A 20,605-nucleotide genomic window follows, 5' to 3' on the forward strand; every position below is an offset into this window, starting at 1 on the left:
ACCTTGCTGTGGTCTTTCTGCAGTTTTGTTCCCTTTGGTTCACGACCTTTTTGATTTATTTCAAACCTCGTATTATACTATTCCCTTTTCTTACTCCATTTTGCCATTGCCCTTCCCTGTTTTACTTACATTTAAAATTTTATTTTCTCCCTTTCTTCACCTTTTTATTTCCTACTTTTATTAATTCTCCCTCTTCCCTCTCACAATCATTTTTCTCTCCTTTAGTCACCTCATATTTTTTTTTCCTATCTTGTAATATTGTTAATCTCTCTCCATCTTTATTAATCTTTGCTCAGTTGCTGATGATATTGCTGATGTGGTAGGGGGGTAGTTTTGCTGGTGTGGGTTTGGTTTTCTGCATAGCATTGCTTTTTCACTAGCACCTGTACAACAGCACACAAGACGTGGCGGGGGTTGAGACTCCCAGCAAGCCAGCTGCAGGGGAGACCCCACCAACGAATGAGCCACCAATAATCAAAGCCCAAGTACAACATAAGAGAGCCCACATAAACTGAGTAAAGGGCAAACCTAGAATATCCAGATCAGGAGATCAAAGAGACTGCACCACTGAGCCCCACAGGAGTCCAGCCCACAAACACAGGCAGGGAAAGCAGAGCAATGTGAGATCCAGAAACAAACAAAAAGTGTCACCTAAAATGTAGAGAAGTCAGCATTTAATGTGTGCATGTTTATTAAAAAGTAAATTTCTTCAAGAAAAAAAAATGTAGAGAAAAAGAAATAACCCCATATTGAAAAAAAAGGAGGAATCCCCAGAAAAAGAGCTAAATGAAATTGAGACAAGCAATCTATCAGATATAGAATTAAAAATAATGGTTATAAGGATGCTCAAGGAATTCAGTGAGAACTACATGGAACTTTATGGGAGCTACAAGGAACTGGTGGGAACCACAGCAGCATGCAAAAGGACATACAAAGTATCAATAAGAACCAGGAAGAAATGAAGAATACAATATCTGAAATGAAAAATACACTAGAAGGACTTAGAAGCAGACTAGATGGAGCATAGGACCAAATCAGCAAGCTGGAAGACAAGATAGAAAGAAATACCCAGTCAGAGCAACAAACCTAAAAAAGACTAAAAAAAAACAAGGATAGTTTCAGGGAGCTTCAGGACAATATGAAATGTAACAACATTTGTGTCATAGGAATATCAGAAGGATAAGAAAAGGAGCAAGGGATAGAAAACCTGTTAGAAAAAATAATCACAGAAAAATTCCCTAACTTGGCTAGGGAAAAAGCCACCAAAGTTCAGGAAGCACAGATGAACCCAAAGAGACCTACTCCAAGACACATCATAATTAAAATGGCAACTTTTAAAGACAAAGAGAAAATCTTAAAGGCAGTATGGGAGAAGCAGCTAGTAACATACAAGGTAGCTCCAATAAGGCTATCAGCTAATTTTTCAACAGAAGCACTATAAGCCAGAAGAGACTGGCATGAAATATTCTAAGTAATGAAAAGCAAGGACCTAAAACCAAAATTACTCTATCTAGCAAGGCTCTCAATTAAAATAGAAGGTGAAATAAAGAGCTTCCCAGACAAAAGAAGACTAAAAAAGTACATCTCCACTAAGCCAGCACTGCAATAGATGCTAATGGGACTGCTATAAAAAGGAGAAGAAAGGGGGGTGGGGAGAGACAGAGAAAGAGAAACACAGGTACAGAAGAAATAGTAATGCATAAGTACCTATCAATAACAACCCTAAATGTAAATGGATTAAATGCTCCAATCAAAAGTCATGGGGCAGTTAAGTGGATAAGAAAACATGACCCACATATATGCTACCTACAAGGGACCCACCTCGGAACAAAAGACCTACACAGGTTGAAAGTGAAGAGATGGAAAAAATATCCCAAGCAAACGGACATGAAAAGAAAACTGTGGTAGCAATACTTACATCAGACAAAACAGACTTCAAAACAAAAGCCATAAAAAGGGACAACCAAGGTCACTACAGAATACTTAAGGGAGCAGTTCAACAGGAGGATATAACTCTTATAAACATATACACACCCAACACAGGAGCACCTAAATATATGAAGAAAATCTTGGAAGACTTCAATAAAGATAGTGACAACAACACAGTCATCCTAGGGGATTTTAACACCTCACTGTCAACAATGGATAGAACTTCCAAACAAAGAATCAACAAGGATATTGCTGAATGACACTCTAGATCAAAATTACTTAATTGATATATACAGAAACTTTCACCCCAAAGAAGCAAAATACACATTCTTTTCAAATGCACATGGTGTATTTTTCAAAGGCAGACCACATGGTAGGACACAAACAAGCCTAAAAAAATTCAAGAAAATTAAAAATCATATCAAGTATGTGCTCTGATCACAATGGCCTAAAATCAGAAAACAACCTCAAGGAATAAACTCAAAAACATTCAAATACACAGAGACTGAATAACATGTTATTAAATAATGAATGGGTTAATGATGAGATCAAAGAAGAAATCAAAACGTTTCTGGAAACAAATGAAAATGAACACACAACAGCCCAAAACCTATGGGACACAGCAAAGGTAGTCCTGAGAGGGAAGTTAATGGCAATAGAGGCCTATCTAAAGAAGAGCAAAAAATCTCAAATAAACAACCTAAGAACTAGAACAAGAGCTAGAGGAACAACAAACAAGGCCCATAGAGAGTAGAACAAAGAAAATAATCAAGATCAGGGCAGAATTAAATGACACAGAGACTAAATTCAAAGGATCAATAAATACAGGAGCTGGTTCTTTGAAAACATAAAATTAACAAACAGTTAACCAGACTCATCAAGAAAGACAGAGGATCCAAACAAATAAAATCAGAAATGAAAGAGAAGTAATAACTGATACCACAGAAATACAAAGGATTTTAAGAAATTACTATGAACAACTATATGACAAGAAACTGGACAAAGTGAACTTCCAGCCAAGATGGAGGTATAGGTAGATACACTTTGCTTCCTCGCACAACCAAAAGAAGGACAACAAATTTAAAAACAAAAAAAACACACTGACAGAAAATCAAACTGTATGGAAGTCCAACAACCAAGGAGTTAAAGAAGAAACATTCATCCAGACTGGTAGGAGGGGCAGAGACAGGCGGCTGGGGAAGACAGGACACCCAGTAAAGCGATAGACAAGGCTGTGCAAGGCAGCAGCTGGTGGACCAGGTGGTCCCACATTTGCATGCGGATAAGCTGGGAGGAACAATTGGGGAGTGAGACAGACAACACAACCCAGGGTTCCAGCCTAGGAAACTAAAGCCTCAAAACTTCTGGCTGTAAAAATCTGTAGGGGTTGTGGCAGTGAAAGAAACTCCTAGTCTCACAGGAGAGTTCATTGGAAGAGACCCACAGGGTCCTAGAATGTACACAAGCCCACACGCCGGGGAATCAGCACCAGAAGGGCCCAATTTGCTTGTGGGTAGTGGGGAAAATGACTGAAAGCCGGCCAAGAGCCAAGCAAGGGGCTCTGTTCCCTCTCTGACCCCTCCGCCATACAGCATCACAATGTAGCAAAGTGGGTTGTCCCACCCTGGTGAATACTTAAGGCTCCGACCCTTAAACATAACAGATGCAGGGAGACAAAGAAATATGGCCCAAATGAAAGAACAGATCAAAACTCCAGAAAAAGAACTGAGCGACGAGGAGATAGCCAACCTATCAGATGCAGAGTTCAAAACACTGGTAATCAGGATGCTCACAGAAATGACTGAGCATGGCCACAAAATAAAGGAAAAAGTGAAGGCTATACAAAGTGAAATAAAGAAAAATATACAGGGAACCAACAGTGAAGGGAAGGAAACTGGAACTCAAATCAATGATTTGGAACAGAAGGAAGAAATAAGCATTCAACCAGAAAAGAATGAAGAAACAAGAATTCAAAAAAATGAGGAGAGGCTTAGGAACCTCCAGGACAACTTTAAATGTTCCAACATCCAAATCATAGGGGTGCCAAAGGAGAAGAGAAAGAGCAAGAAATTGAAAACTTACTTGAAAAAAATAATGAAGGAGAACTTCCCCAATCTGGCAAAGGAAATAAGACTTCCAGGAAGTTCAGGAAGCTCAGAGAGCCCCAAAGAAGTTGGACCCAAGGAGGAACACATCAAGGCACATCATAATTAAATTACCCAAGACTAAAGAGAAGGATAGAGTCTTAAAAGCAGCAAGAGAAAAGGAGAGACAGTTACTTACAAAAGAGTTCCCATAAGACTATTAGCTGATTTCTCAAAAAAGACCTTACAGGCAAGAAGGGACTGGAAAGAAGTATTCAAAGTCATTAAAGAAAAGGACCTACATCCAAGATAACTCTATCCAGAAAGCTATTGTTTAGAATGGAAGGGCAGATAAAGTGCTTCCCAAATAAGGTCAAGTTAAAAGAGTTCATCATCACCAAGTCCTTATTATATGAAATGTTAAAGGGACTTATCTAAGAAAAAGAAGATCAAAACTACGAACAGTAAAATGACAACAAACTCACAACTATCAGCAACTGAACCTAAAAAACAAAAGCAAAAAAACAAACTAAGCAAACAACTAGAACAGGAACAGAATCACAGAAATGGAGATCAAGTGGAGGGTTATCAGCAGGGAGGGGAAGAAGAGAGAATGGGGGAAAAGGGACAGGGAATAAGAAGCATAATTGGTAAGTACAAAATACATGGGGGGGTAGGGATTAAGAATAGTATAGGAAATGTAGAAGCTAAAGAACTTATATGTATGGCCCATGGACATTAACTAAGGGGAGGATGCTGATGGGAAGGGGGGATACAGGGTGGAGGAGGATAAAGGGGAGAGAAAGATGGAACAACTGTAACAGCATAATCAATAAAATATACTTAAAAAAAAGAAATTGGACAACAGCAAGAAATGAACAAATACTGAGAAACATTCAATCTTCCACAACTGAATCAAGAAGAAGCAGAAAGCATGAATAGACCAATAACAGCTAGTGAAATTGAAGCAGTGATCAAAAAACTCCCAGCACACAAAAGCTCTGGACCACATGGCTTCACAGGTGAATTTTACCAAACATTTAAGGAAGAATTAACTCCTATCCTTCTCAAACTATTCCAAAAAATTCAAGAAGGGAGACTCCCGAACTCTTTATGAGGCCATCCCAAACCCTCTTTATGAGGCCAGCATGATCCTAATTTCAAAACCAGGTAAAGACACAACGAAGTAAAAAAACTACAGGCCAGTATCTCTGATGAACATAAATACTAAAATCCTCAAAAAAATACTGGCAATCTGGATTCAGAAATACATTAAAAAGATCATACACCATGATCCAGTGGGATTCATCCAGGGATGCAAGGATGGTACAATATTTGCAAATCAATAAACATAATACATCACATAAACAAAACGAAAGACAAAAATCACATGATCATATTAATAGATGCTGAAAAAGCATTTGATAAAATCCAGCATCCATTTATGCTAAAAACACTCAGCAAAGTGGGATACAAGGAACATATCTCAACATAATAAAAAGCCATGTACGAGAGACCTACAGCCAACATTATACTCAACGGACAAAAACTAAAAACTTTTCCCTTAAGGTCAGGAACAAGATAAGAGTGTCTGCTTTCACCATTCTTATTCAACAGAGTACTGCAAGTTCTAGCCACAGAGATCAGACCAAAAAAATAAAGAAAGAAATAAAGGGCATACAAATTGGAAAGGAGGAAGTAAAACTATCATTATTCACAGATGACATGATAGTGTACATAGAAAACCTTATAGTCTCCACCAAAAAATTACCAGACCTAATGGGTGAATTCGGCAAAAGAGCTGGATACAAAGTCAATATTCAGAAATTGATGGCATTTCTATATACCAATAATGAACTATCAGAAAGAGAAACTAGGATAAAAAGTCCCATTTACTATAGCAACAAGAAAAATAAAGTACCTAGGAATAAATTTAACCAAGGAGGTAAAAGACCTGTACTCGGGAAACTATAGAACACTGAGGGAAGAAATTAAGGAAGATACAAATAAATGGAAGCATATACCGTGTTCATGGATGAGAAGAATCAACATCATTAAGATGTCCATATTACCCAAAGCAATCTATAGATTCAATGCAATTCCTACTAAAATACCAATAGCATATTTCACAGATCTAGGACAAATATTTCAAAAATTTGTATGGAACCAGAGTGACCTTGAATAGCCTCAGCAATCTTGAGAAAGAAGAACTAAGTAGGAGGGATTACAATACCCAATATCAAACTATCCTACAAGACCACTGTAATCAAAACAGTCTGGTACTAGCATTAAGAACACACACATAGATCATTGGAACATAATAGAGAGCCCAGAAATAAACCCAAGTCTCTATGGTCAATTTATACTTGACAACAGGAGCATGAGCATACAATGGAGTAAAGATAGCCTCTTCCATAAATGATGTTGGGAGAATTGGACTGGTACATGTAAAAAAATGAAACTAGACCACCAACTTACACCATACACAAGAATAAACTCAAAATGGATAATAGACTTAAATGTAAGTTGTGACACCATAAAAGTCCTAGAGGGAAGTATAAGCAGGAAAACTTCAGATATCCCACATAGCAATATTTTTGTCGATATATCTCCTAGGGCAAGGGAAATAAAGGAAAAAATAAACAAATGGTATTCCAACAAACTAGAAAGCTTTTGTACGGCTAAAGAAAACATCACCAAATAGAAAAGGGAACCTACCTGTTCTACCATATGGGAGAATATATTTGTCAATGATACATCAGACAGGAGTTTGATCTCCAAAATATATAAAGAACTCATATGACTCAACACCAGGAAGCCAAACAATCCAATTAAAAAATGGGCAAAGGATCTGAATAGACACTTCTCCAAGCAGGACATACAGATGGCCCAGAGACATATGAAAAGATGCTCACCATCAGTACCCATCAGAGATGCAAATTAAAACCACAATGAGATATCATCTGACACCTGTCAGAAAGGCCATGATTAATAAATCAACAAACAACAAGTGCTGGCGAGGATGCAGAGAAGGGGTTACCCTAGTGCACTGTTGGTGGGAATGCAGACTGATACAGTCACTGTGGAAAACAGAACGGAATTTCCTTAAAAAGCTAAAAATGGAACTGCCTGTTGACCCAGCAATTCCACTGCTGGGAATGTACCCTAAGAATTCCAAATTACCAATTCAAAAGAACTTATGCACCTCCAAGTTCATAGCAGCGCTATTTGCAATAACCAAGTGCTGGAAACAGCCAAAGTGCCCATCAGTAAATGAGTGAAACAAAAAATGTGGTACATTTATATAATAGAATACTACACAGTCAAAAGAAAGAACTATTTTTTTGCAACAGCATGGATGGAACTGGAGAATATTATGCTAATTGAAATAAGCCAATCGGTGAAAGGCAAATACCATATGATCTCACCTACAAGAGGAATCTAATGAACAAAATAGATCCACAGACATGGAAACATAGAAGACTGAATTTGACCAGAGGGAAAGGGGAGAGGGATAATGGTGGAAAGAAGGGGAAGGGACCAGAAAAAGAACATATATGAATGATCCACGGACATGGACTACAGTGTGGGAATTAACTCTGGGAGTCAGGGGTGGGATAGGTGGAGGAGGACAAAAGGGGAAATATTGGGACAACTGTAATAGAATAACGATAAAAAATGATTTAAAAAAATAAGTATCACCTACACAAGTGCTCTGTTAATTATCTTAATGGAGCACATTCTCCATTCTGATTAACAGAAAATCTGTCATTAAGCTCTATTAGCCAGCCAATTTGTCTCACCTTATTTAGGGAAACATCTTTGACACAAAGGCCAACACATGTTTGAAAACATGTCTCTAAAAGTACGCATATTATTTACACTTCATAAAAATCAAACAATTCCCTCCTAACTAGGCTCACATGATAGATGGGCAATTTTTTAGGTCATTAACTTCTCCTGGAGCACCTCAAAACAGGAAACAGTCAAACGCTGAAGACAAGCAATCAACAGTTGGCTTGATGACAATAGCTCTGCGACTAATTAGTCTGCCCAGGGTTGGTAATGAGAGGTGGAGAAAAGATGGGTTCCCAAGGAGAGGAAGCCAAGGGGGTTAAACAGGCAAAACGGGAAATGTCACTGGCCAATTTCAGAAGATAGAACATCCTGAAATGTCCCAATGTGCAGCCCTGGCAAACCACCCCAGGGCAACAGGCTACATTAAACTACAAGGTGATAAACTGAAGCTAGAGCAATTTGAGGATGAAAGTGGCAGGAGATTATATTTCAGCACAATTTAAGGAAATAATATTCTAACAGCCAGAGTTATCCAAGAATACAGCCGAGTAACACACTCTCTAAATATAAGCAGTCTCTTGACAGGGTACTGAGAGAATTAAGAGATCACAGATGTTAAAATACATTGCAATTATAAAGTGACACGCAGATGTAACTGATGGTGGCAATGATGTGACAACACAGAAGACTTTCTGTACACTTTCCCGGCCTTGGATCTCTTGTCTGTCCAACCACTTCTCTGCTAACTAAGCCAAGATAAGGAAGACTGAAAATGCTAAGCAGCATAACTGGCCCCGTAAACGTCTGGGCACTCTCCTACTGAGAAGGTATTCTATTTTGTTGATTGGACAAAGTATGAAATTGCTTTTCATAACCAAAAAAACTCATCAGCTTTGAAACTGGTCTCCTGCTGCTCCAAAATGAGTGCTACAGTCTCAGAAGGAGATCATGCCTGGGCAGCATTCCACAACAGCATCCTTTCCAATCCCAGCTAATAACCAACAGAAATGAGGTCTCCCAGGGGCTCAAATTTTGGAATAAAAATATGCCAGCCACTTTTGAGGAGCTGCTCCAAGGTAAACAATGTTCCTGGATTCAAGGGAAGGCCAGTCTTTTAAAACTGAATCCACACACTGTTAACAGTTTCTGGGGCCAACTAAAAATGAGTAGGAAGATAACAAGCTCTATGATCAGGCAGATTTAGGTTCAAATCCTGGAACTGCCACATACCAAATGTGGAGCCACATGCAAGTCCACTAACCTTTCTAAGCCTTGGTTTCCTCTAGCCTCAAAATAGAAAAGGATAACACATACTTTGTAGAGTTGTTGTAAGGTATGTTTTTAAAGACAGGTTTATTTCCTTTGCATACAGTAAAACCTCATTTTGGTATACAGTTCTTCTATAAGCCTTGAAAATGTATACAGTTGTAAAAATGCCACCAAAATTAAGATACGAAGTATTTTCATTGCCCCCAAGAGTTGTCTAATCTGTGTAGTCAATGCTCTCCCTCCCCAGACTCCCAGCCCCTGGAAACAATTGAGTGAAGTGGAGAAAAGGCAAGAGTACAGTACAAGGTCACAAAGCAACTAAGGGACAGGTCCGAGACTAGCACCCCAAATGAATCAAAGACCTAAATGAGAGAGTTAAAAAGATAAACACTCCTAGAGGAGAGAAGAAAATGTAGGCATAAACCTTCATGACCTTGGACTTGTAAATGGTTTCTTAGATACTAGATATGATAGCAATAGCACAAATAGCCAAAAGGGGGTCGGGGGAAGGTAAACTGGATTCATCAAAACTAAAAGCTTTTGTGCTTTAAAGAATACCATCAAGAAAGTCAAAAGAGAATCCACAGAATGAGAGAAAATTTTTGCAGATCATATATACATACAGGCCTGGCATAAATCATTCCCTTTTTATTATAAAATCTTTTATTATGAAATCATAAGCATGTAATTCTGTAGCATAACGGTATCACACTCAAGTATACCATATGACATTTTAGGTGAAATGTTCAAATTAAAACTAGAAATTATTACACCCATATTATTACCCTACCAACTATACTCAAGCAGGCATTACTTCTGCCGGACCCTGTATATTAAGAGATTTGTATTTAAAATACATAAAAAGACTTCCAGTCAAGATGGAAGCATAGATAAACATGCCTTGCCTCCTCATACAACCACTGCAAAAATTACAACTAAACTACAAACAACTATCACCCAGTCAGAAAATCTGAACAGTCAGAAAATCAAGCTGTATGGAAGTTCAACAAACAAGGAATTAAAGAAGTCACATTCATTCAGATGGGTAGGAGGGGCAAAGATGGGGAGAGGCGGAAAGGGCCAGTCCCACACCCACATGTGGTAGATATAACCTGGGAGGAATATCTTGGGAACAAGGTATCCCAGCACTGTATCAGACCACCCACCCCAGGGTTCCAGTGCCAGGAAGATAAGTCCCCATAACTTCTGGCTGTAAAAACCTGTTCAGTTGGAGTAGCAGAAGAAACCCCATGATTCTCAGGCATCTCCTCTTAAAGGGCTCATGGAAACTTAAGACTTACTGAGACTCATTCCCTCTGGGCTCCAGCACCTGCACAGCAGCTTGAAGGACACCAATGGCACATGGTGAGAAATTGAAGTGCCTGGCATCAAGGTGAGAGCTGGGGGACAGCTTTCTCCCAGATAGAAAGGTGAGCAGAGGCCACTGTCATTTTTCTGAGCCCTTCCCTTACAGCGCCACAGAGCCAGCAGGCAGACGTCATATCTGAGATTCCATCAACCTAGTTAACACTGTTTTCCCCACAAGAGAGATCCCAAGACTCCATCCCACCAAACTTGCAGGTCCATCCAAACTGTTAACCGTCAATTTTCCATATGAACGGCTGGTTTTGGCTCATCCTTCAAATTTCCTAAATCCTCTCTAAGAAGCAACAGCTAAGTGGCCCCTGGTCCGACACTAGCAGCAGCCAGCCTAGAATCACAGCTTGGCTTCCCCTGGGAATCTCCAGACCCAGAACAATAACAGCCATCTCAGATTGTTTTATAGCTCATGCAGTGTGGCCCTGGGCAGAATACAGAGGGTGGGGGCTGACCTTGCATATACCACCTGGGAAACCCCAGAGCCAGTGCACCCAGTGGACAGCTACAGACCATGTCAGAGCGCCACCATCCTGCCCCTGCACAGCTGACCCTCCATGGAGGGCAAAGGTTTGGGGTCAGTGGTCACAGCCAGTCCTTGCAGCTGACAGGCCTGGGTAAATCCTTCTTACTGATGTGCCAACAGCAATCAAGATTCAACTACAAGAGGAGGGTGTACTCTGCCCACACAAAGGGCGCACCTCGAGTACCCAGCTTGGGTGATAGGGGAGGCTGTGCCACTGGACCCTACAGGACACCTACTACATTAGGCCACACTACCAAGACAGGGAGTCATAGCAGCTCTACCTAATATATAGAAACAAACACAGAGAGGCTGCCTAAATGATGAGACAAAGAAAAATGGCCCAAATGAAAGAACAGATCAAAACTCCAGAAAAAGAATTGAACAAAATGGAGATAAGCAATCTATCACATGCAGAGTTGAAAATACTGGTTATAAAGAAGCTCAAGGAACTTAGTGAGAACTTCAACAGCATAAAAAAGATCCAGTCAGAAACAAAGGATACACTAATTGAAATATAGAAAAATTTACATGGAAACAACAGTAGAGTGAATGAAGCCGAGAATCAAATCAATGATATGGAACATAAGGAAGCAAAAAACAACCAATCAGAACAAGAAGAAAAAAGAATCCGAAAAAATGAGGACAGTGTAAGCAGCCTCTGGGACAACTTCAAGAGGTCCAACATTCTTATCATAGGGGCACTAAAAGGAGAAGAGAAAGAGCAAGAAACTGGAAATCTATTTGAAAAAATAATGTAAGAAAACTTCCCTAATTTGATGAAGAAAATAAACATGCAAGTCCAGGAAGCTCAGAGAGTCCCACACAAGATGGATGCAAAGAGGTTCACTCCAAGACACATCATAATCAAAATGACAAAAGTTAAAGATAAACAGAGAATCTTAAAAGCAGAAAGAGAAAAGCAGTTAGTTACCTACAGGGGAGTTCCCATAACACTGTCAGTTGATTTCTCAAAAGAAACTTTGCAGGCTAGAAGAGACTGGCAAGAATTAATCAAAGTCATGAAAAGCAGGGACCTACAGCTAAGACTACTCTACCCAGCAAAGCTGTCATTTAGAATCAAAGGGCAGATAAAGTACTTCCCAGACAAGAAAAAACTGGAGTTCATCATTACCAAACCATTATTATATGAAATGTTAAAGGGATTTAGGAAAAAGAAGATCAAAACTATGAAAAATAAAATGGCAAAAATACATACCTATCAACAACTGAATATAAGAAACAAAGTAAGCAAACAAGAACAGAGACAAAATCACAGATATGGAGAGTATTTTTGATGGTTGCCAGACGGGAGGGCATGTGGGAGAGGGGGTAAAGAGTGAGGGCATTACGAAACACAAATAGGACTCTTTTGAGTAAAGAGCACTTCCAGAATCTCCGGGCTACTTTACATGGCCTCTGTGCTGAAGCCTGCTCGTTGATTTGCATGGTCTGCCTGATTCATTCACAGCCCCGCAAACTTGTTTCCTGGCTACATGGCGGGGCTGACCCTGCTTGTAGGCCACCTCCTTCCTTCAGCCTGAAGTGAGCAGCCCACAGTGAGCAGCTGGAAGAGCTGTTCCGTCAGGTGGGGCCGGAGAAGCAGTGCTCCATGGTGACTGAGAAAGGGAGTAAGGCATGTCAAGGCTCTGGTTATGTCACTTTTTCTATGCTGCAAGACGTAGCCCTCAAAGAGGGCCCTCAAAGAGATTGCCACCTTTGAGGGCAGCAAGATCAACCTGATTGTTGCCAAGAAAAAACTGAGGAACAAGCCCAAGGACAAGGGAGAAAAGGAAAATTCAGAGTCCTCAAAGAAGGAGCAGAAGCCTTTAAAAGCCAAAGTAGCAGATAAGAAAGCCAGATTAATTATTTGGAATAATAATTAATCTGGAATTATTTGGATTAATTATTTAAGGTTCAGAAGATGACTTAAAGGCAATATTTGCTCAATATGAGCGGTCCTGGAAGTTAACATCCTTAGGAAGCCAGATGGAAAGATGCGTGGTTTTGCTTTTGTCCAATTCAAAAATCTCCTAGAAGCAGGAAAGGCTCTCAAAAGTATGAACGTGAAAGAGATAAAGGGGCTGAGGGTAGCAGTAGATTGGGTCGTGGCAAAGGATAAGTATAAAAATACACAGTCTGCCTCTGCCCCAGGTAAGGAAAAGAGACATGAGCCTAAACATCAGAAATTAAGTAAAGAGAATGACAGGAAAGAGGGAAGGGGAGAGGAAGAGGAGGAGGAGGAGGAGGATGATGATGATGATGGTCTTATGGAAGAAGAGGAGGATGATGGTGATGATGAAGAGGAGAAGAATAAAGAATCAAAGGTGACCAAGCCTGTGCAAATTCACAAGAGAGCCTCCAAGAGAGCAGCGCCCAGAGAAACCACTGGAGAAGACCAGTCCAATGAGGACAGCGGCCTGGAGGACCGATAGAGCTGACAGTGGAGAGGAACTGGCTCAGAGAGATACTGACGCTGAAGGACAGGAGGATGATGGTGTACAAGTCTCAAAGAAAAAGAAGAGGAAATGACCCTCTGATGTGAATGAAGAGAAACTGTTTTTATAAGAAACCTTTCCTTTGATTCAGAGGAAGAAGAATTTGGCGAGCTTCTTCAGCAATTCAGAGATCTTAAATGTGTCCATGTTGTCTTGCATCCAGACACAGAGCATTCTACAGATTGTGCATTTGCTCAGTTCGTGACTCAAGAAGCGGCTCAGAAATGCCTTGCAGCTGCTTCTCCAGAGACCAAGGGTGGTGGGCTGAAACCAGATGGCAGGCAGGTCAAGGCTGACTTGGCAGTGACCCACGATGGGACTGCAAAGCTCCAGACAAAGGTAAAGAAGCCAACCAGAACTTGGAACCTCTACCTGGCCCGTGAAGGCTTGATTCGTGCTGGGATGAAGGCTGCAAAGGTTGTGAGTGGTGCTGATATGGCCAAAAAAGAATGGTCTGAGCTACTGAAGCATCAGAAACTGAATGACCAGAATATCTTCATCTCCTGCACAAGGGTCTGCCTGCGCCATTTCCCCAAGGCCAAGGATGACAAACAGCTCAGAAGGCTGCTGCTGAATGGCACTAGAGGGGAGAAGGGGGTGCGCATCAAGGTATGTAAGGTGATGCGAGACCTCAAAGGAGTTCATGGGAAAATGAAGGGTCAGTCCCTGGGTTATGCCTTTGCAAAGTTCCAGGAGCACAAGCATGCCATCACAGCATCACAGCCCTACTCCACATCAACCACAACCCAGCAATCTTTGGGCCTCAGAAGAGACCAATTGTGGAGTTCTCTTTGGAAGATGAAAGGAAGCTTTAAATAAAGGAACTGAGGATCCAGCACAGTCAGCAAAAAATGAAATCCAAGCCCACAAATGGTGAACCCCAGCAGGAGCAATGGGAGTTTGGAAAAGACCAGCAACAGAAAGCAACTCAAAACCACAGAGAGGAGCAAAGCTATGCCTCCCCAGAGTAGAAGGGGAGGGTGGGCTCTACGTCATGGACAGGATTCCAGACCAAGGCCACATGCAGAGTTGCCTGATGGAATGAAGAGAAGAAAGGTCCTGGCACTACCTTCACACTGAGGCCAAAAATTAGGTTGCAGGACAACGACAAAGTCTCTCCCTCCCAAAACGTCAAAGCCCCAGATAAACCAGTGGAAGCAAGAGAAGAAGAAATTATCTTCCAAGCAGGTACCTAAGAAAAAAGCTAAGGGAAAGAAGACAGAAATTCGCTTCAACCAGTTGGTCAAACAGTATAAGCAGAAATTATTGGGACCTTCTAAAGGAGCACCTCTTGCAAAGAGGAGCAAATGGTTTCACAGCTGATTATGCCAGCAGACTGAATAAGAAGCTGGATTGTGTGCTTCATGGTAAAACTCCCTGGCTCCTTCACACCCCCATCCCCCCCCCACAGTGTCTGTACTGAGGGGAAAAAAAAAACCTTGAGTGCACAAATTTTAAAAATAAGTACAAATAGGTAGTTACAGAATAGCCATGGGGATATCAAGTACAGTAAAGGAAATGGAGCAGCCAAAGAACCTATACACATGACCCATGGACATGTGTAACAACATAACCAATAAAATATACTTAAAAAAGAAATAATGGAGGCAGAGGCAGTGGAACGATATATAAAACATGCTGAAAGAAAAGAATCTGTCCGTGAATTTATCTGAAGAAACACAAAACACTAATTCGAAAGAATATATGCACCCCCAACTTCATTGCAGCGTGTTTTATAATAGCCAAGATTTGGAAACAGCCACAGTGTCCAACCAAAGATGAGCAGATAAAACTGCTATGGTAACCCTAACTGGCTCTCAGTCTGTTGGACGTTGTCCTGCAAACCAAAAGGTCACTGGTTAGATTCCCCGTCAAGGTATATGCCTGAGTTTCGAGCCAAGTCACCTACTGGGAGCATTGAAGAGGCAATCAATTGATATTTCTCTCTAACATTGATGTTTCTCTCCTTCTCTTTCTCCCTCCCTTCCCCTATCTCTAAAAAGAAATAAAATCTTTTAAAAAACAGCTATGGTACATTTATACAATGGGATACTACTTGGCATAAAAAAGACAAATGTTTTACCCATTCCAACAGCATGGATGGATGTGGAGAACATTATGCTAAGTGAAATAAGTTAGACAGAGAGAGAAAAATACCATATGATTTCACTCATATGTGGAATCTAATGAACAAACTGAACTAATGAGCAAAATAGAGACAGATTCATAGAGAGCAGGCTGACGGCTCTAGGGGCTTCAGGGGGTAGAGGGATCAAGCAAAAAGAGAAAGCACTCACAGACATGGACAACAGTGTGGTAAATACAGGGGGGTAGAGGGTGGGTGGAGATGGAAGAGGGTATAAGGGGTGGGTAAATGGTAATGGAAAAAATACAATAAAAAATAAACTGTTAAAAAATAAAAGCTAAAAAAATAGAAAAAAACTTGTCAACCAAAATTTCCCAGCGAAAGTATCATTTAAAATTAAAGGTGAAAAATAAAGATAATTTTTATATAAATAATAACTGAGATGATTCATTGCTAGCAGCCTGCCTTTCAAAAAACACGAAAGCCACGACCGAAACAAAATGGTCCTGGAGAGTAATTCAAATGAACCTGAGGACAAACTATAGAGCCTCAGTGAAGGTGATTATGGAGATAAATATAAAAGACAGTGTAAATATTTTTCTATTCTCTTAATAGACTTAAAAGACAGCTATAAATCAAAACCTTAAAACTGTATGGTTGGGCATATAAAGGATAAAAATTTAATTTATATAAAGATGAGCTCAAAGTCAAGAAGGAGAATGAAGTTACATTGGAACAAAGTATCTACAGCTTACTGAAAGTAAACTAGTTTGTATCTAAAGTAGATTGTATGTGAAGTTGATTGTAATACATAATATGTAATAAATCAAGACACATTTAATCCTCAAAACAACCACTAAGAAAACAACCTTTAAGACTTTATAAAAACATCAACTGTATCAACAAAAAAGGAACAAACCACTGATACATGTTACAACATGGACTAAGCCTGAAAAAACAGGGTCCAGCATAAATAACGCTCCTTTTTATTACAAAATATTTTATTACAAAATCATAAGCATGTAATTCTGTAACATAACAATATCAAACTCAAGCACACCATATGACATCTTAGGTGATATGTTCAAATTGCTGTCCATCTCATGCAAAACATTCATGTATCCTACCAACCACACTCAAGCAGGCCTTACTTCTGCTGGACCCTGTATTATGCTAAATGAAAGAAGCCAAAGCAAAGGATCCCATATTGTATGATTCCATTTATGTGAAATGTTCAGCAAAGGCAAATCTACAGAGGCAGACAATAGATATTTGGTCATCTAGGACTTGAAGTAGGAATGGGGACTGACAGCAGTCGGGAGCAAAAGATCTCTTTAGGATAATAAAAATGGCTTACAACTGGATTTTGGTGACAGTTGCACAACTCTAAATTTAATAATAATCATTCAATTGTATACTTAAAATGAGTGAATTTTATCATGTAAGTCAAAAAAGCTGTTAAATACAAATTTGTGGTTCAATAAATAGTTACACATTTTTTATAAGCTAAAAGGGATTAAGTCATGTAGTTTGACACCCTCATTGAATATACATAAACTGATACCTCCTGTGCTAAACTCTCTGTAAAGCATTACAGATTCAGAGATAATAGGACACAATTTCTGTCCCTGGGGTGTTTACATGAGGGAGACAGACATGGAAACTGACAATTGGAAGCAATACAATACTGTTATTACACTGACTGCTAGAATTTAAAGAAAGACAACTAACTAAAGGGCAGGTGGGGGGAAATGTTATGATTCCATTAGGTGGCAATACATTCAGTTAAAGGACTCCATTTCTCAATCTCTTCTGCAGTTAGGTGTGGCTATGTGATTATTTCTGTTCAATGAGATTTAATTGAAATATGGTGCAGGACTTATGCTCAAATGCTGCTTAAAGAGAACAGTGTTAGCTAGGGGTGGTGCCCTTCCTTCTCCTCTTACTCTTTCCTGCTATTTAGAACCAGAATATAATGACTGGAGCTTATCAGCCTTCTTTTCCATGAACTGACCTTGAGAATGGAAGTCTCAAACTGAGGAGAGCAGAAGGTGCCTTGATTTCATGCAGCGATCGCTTCAACTCTGGCTTACCTACTTCTGTATTTTTAAACCACTGTTATATTAGATTCCTGTTATATGTACCTGAAACTAATCATTTAATTGGGAGGGGGAAAGGTATAGAAGATTTCAAGAGACTGTGTCATTTGATCTATGTTTTGAAGGATGACAGGAATTCTACAGAGAGAGAAGGGGAAGAAAAGGCCATCCATCCGTGACACTGTACCATGAGAAAGCAAGGCACATTGAGAGAATATCAAGTAGTTCTGAAAGGCTAGAGCATAGGATCAGAGGGAAACACATGGCAGGGATATTACCATCCTGTCCCCACTTCTGAATTGTGTCCACTCAGCTCTTACGAAGGATCTCGGAGGCTAGATTGGGCATTATAGGACATTTTATGACCCAAGAGCTCTCTGAACTTCTCTGTTATAAATACTCATTGCAGCTATAATTTGCTTGCTCGATTTTGCCTGAAACATTTTAAGCACCAGGAGGTGAAGGGACTGTATCTTTTATTCATCACTGTATTTCTAGAAAAGGACATGATTAAAGCACGGTGCTCAGTAAACATTTGTTGACTAGTTGAATTAATTAATGGGTAAATAAGGGAATATTTTGTTGAAATTCAACAGCTGAGTATCTTCTTACCAAGCAAATTAAAGAAAACTCCATTTCAGAGGGTTTTTTCCCTTAATTCTCTCAGTATGCTATGCAAGGAAACCCAGCTTTTTATCGTTGAGATCTGTTTCTTTATACTGTCTGCCAAATGTATCAGACTATACATTGGATTTCTGCATTTTACAGTTCTGTATATCATTTCATCTCAGAAAGTGTTTCAATTTAAAGATGAAATGGACGAGAACTCTAATTTCTAGGAACCTGCCAAGAGGATCTCATAATCAAAAAGGCTTCCACAGTTAACAGAAAGAGCTTTTCATGCCAAAGCTCAACAACCATCTCTTGTGCCTGCCTGTAAATGAGATGCTCATCAGCAAAATGTCACATTCCAACCACTAGAGCATTCAGCCCATTGAAACAGCTTTAGTAAAATGGCTTTCTGTAGATCAAAATCACAACAAAATTGTCTCTCAAGCCAAATGCTTGCAAATAATATAAAATTTCTTCTCAAGGATTTTCCCCCTTAAGGGCAAACAAATTTCAGAAGGAATCTCCCTTAACATAGAATTTAATTATAGACAGTTCCCCACGTACGATGGTTTGACTTAATTTCTCAACTTTAGGATGGTGTGAAAGCGATACACATGCAGTAGAAACCAGGCAGGCTAAGCTCTGATGCAACCCCATCGAAGTCGAGGAGCATCTGTATTCATTAAACCTTGCAAGTACTCGGGACTTACCGTGTGTCATTTCTCTGCCCTTAAAGAACTCATCTTTTAGTGGGGAAACAGCTGTGTGTAAGTATGACTATAATGAAAGTGCTATATTAAAGTGCTTGAAACAAAGACAGGATGTCATTTTGCTTGGCAGAAGGGTCAAGAAAGCTCTCACAATGTAGCACTTTTATAGTTTGTAAGGATGGTGCAAGAGATAACTATCATTGTATTGCAGATAGAGAAACATAATCAGAGAAGTTAAATCAATTGTTAGTGGAAAGCCAGGGACTAAAATCTAGGACTTCAGATCTGAAGTCCAGTGTCCTTTCCAGGACATCATGCTTTCCATGACGTACAGATGTGACACCTGAAATGGCTGAAATTTCAAAAGAGCGCTTTCCTGCTTTCACACTTTACAATCCAGTGATTGATCATCTTTGAATTCCACTAAGCATGCCATAGTCTCCTTCCTCTGAGTCTTTACACATCCTGTTCTCTTTGCCTGAAATACCACCTTCCTTCATCATTCAGGGGTTCTCAACTTCCCTATGTCTTAGTTTGGATAATTTTTACTCATCTTTTAGGGGTTCAGTTAAATGGTGCCTGTGCCACACTATAATATAATTGTATCACACTCCCAACTGTAAAGCCCATGAGAGCAGAGATTTGTCTTTTGTTTCGTCATTTATTTTTCAATTACAGTTGACATATAATATTACATTAGTTTCAGGTGTGCGGTCCTGTGATTAGACATTATATAACTCCATTATATCACTCCTTTATTGGAGTAATTAAGTGATCACTCCAATAAATCTACTACTCATCTGATACCATACATAAAATATTATTGACCATATTCTCCATGCTGTACTTTATATCCCCATGACTACTGTTTAACAACCAATTTGTACTTCTTAGTATCTTCACCTTTTTCACCCATCCCTCCCAACCCCCGTTCCATCTGGCAACTGCAGCTATGAGTCTGTTTCTGTTCTGCTTCTTTGTCTAATTTGGTGGTTTTTTAGATGCATTTGTTGATAGATATGTATTTATTGGCATTTTATTGTTCATATTTTTGATCATCTTCTTAAAGAAGACACTTGAACATTTCATATAATACTGGTTTGGTGGTGGTGAATTCCTGTAGCTTTTTCTTGTCTGAGAAGCTCTTTATCTATCTGATAGCTTTGCTGGGTAGAGTAATCTTGGCTGTAGATCCTTGCTTTTTATCACTTTGAATATTTTGTGCCAATCCCTCCTGGCCTGCAAAGTTTCTTTTGAGAAATCAGCGGACAGTCTTATGGGAGGTCCCTTGTAGATAATTAACTGCTTTTCTCTTGATGCTTTTAAAAAGATTCTCTCTTTGCCCTGGCTGGGTGGCTCAGTTGGTTGGAGCATCATCCCATACACCAGAAGGTGGTTGGTTCAATTCCCAGTCAGGTACATATCTATGTTGCAGGTTCAATTCCCAGTCAGGATGTGTATGGGAGGCAACCAATCAATGTTTCTCTTTCCTCTTTTTCTTACTCTCTTCCTTCTTCTTTCTCTAAAATCAATACACATTTCCCTCAGGTGAGGGAAAAAGTTTTTTTCTTTGTCTTTAACCTTCTGTATTTTAATTATGATATATCTTGGTGTGAGCCT

General features: G+C 39.6%; 1 protein-coding gene and 1 pseudogene across 3 annotated transcripts in view; one reads left to right on the forward strand and one right to left on the reverse strand.

The window, feature by feature from the left end:
* FAM168A (family with sequence similarity 168 member A) overlaps positions 1 to 20,605 on the reverse strand; it is a 187,707-nt gene that overhangs the window by 62,208 nt on the left and 104,894 nt on the right. The gene's annotated exons all lie outside the window — the stretch shown is intronic.
* Positions 12,477 to 14,801, forward strand: LOC112316050 (RNA-binding protein 28-like; annotated as a pseudogene).

The sequence above is a fragment of the Desmodus rotundus genome, chromosome 5 (genome assembly GCF_022682495.2).
Source record: "Desmodus rotundus isolate HL8 chromosome 5, HLdesRot8A.1, whole genome shotgun sequence".
Classification (NCBI taxonomy): domain Eukaryota; kingdom Metazoa; phylum Chordata; class Mammalia; order Chiroptera; family Phyllostomidae; genus Desmodus; species Desmodus rotundus.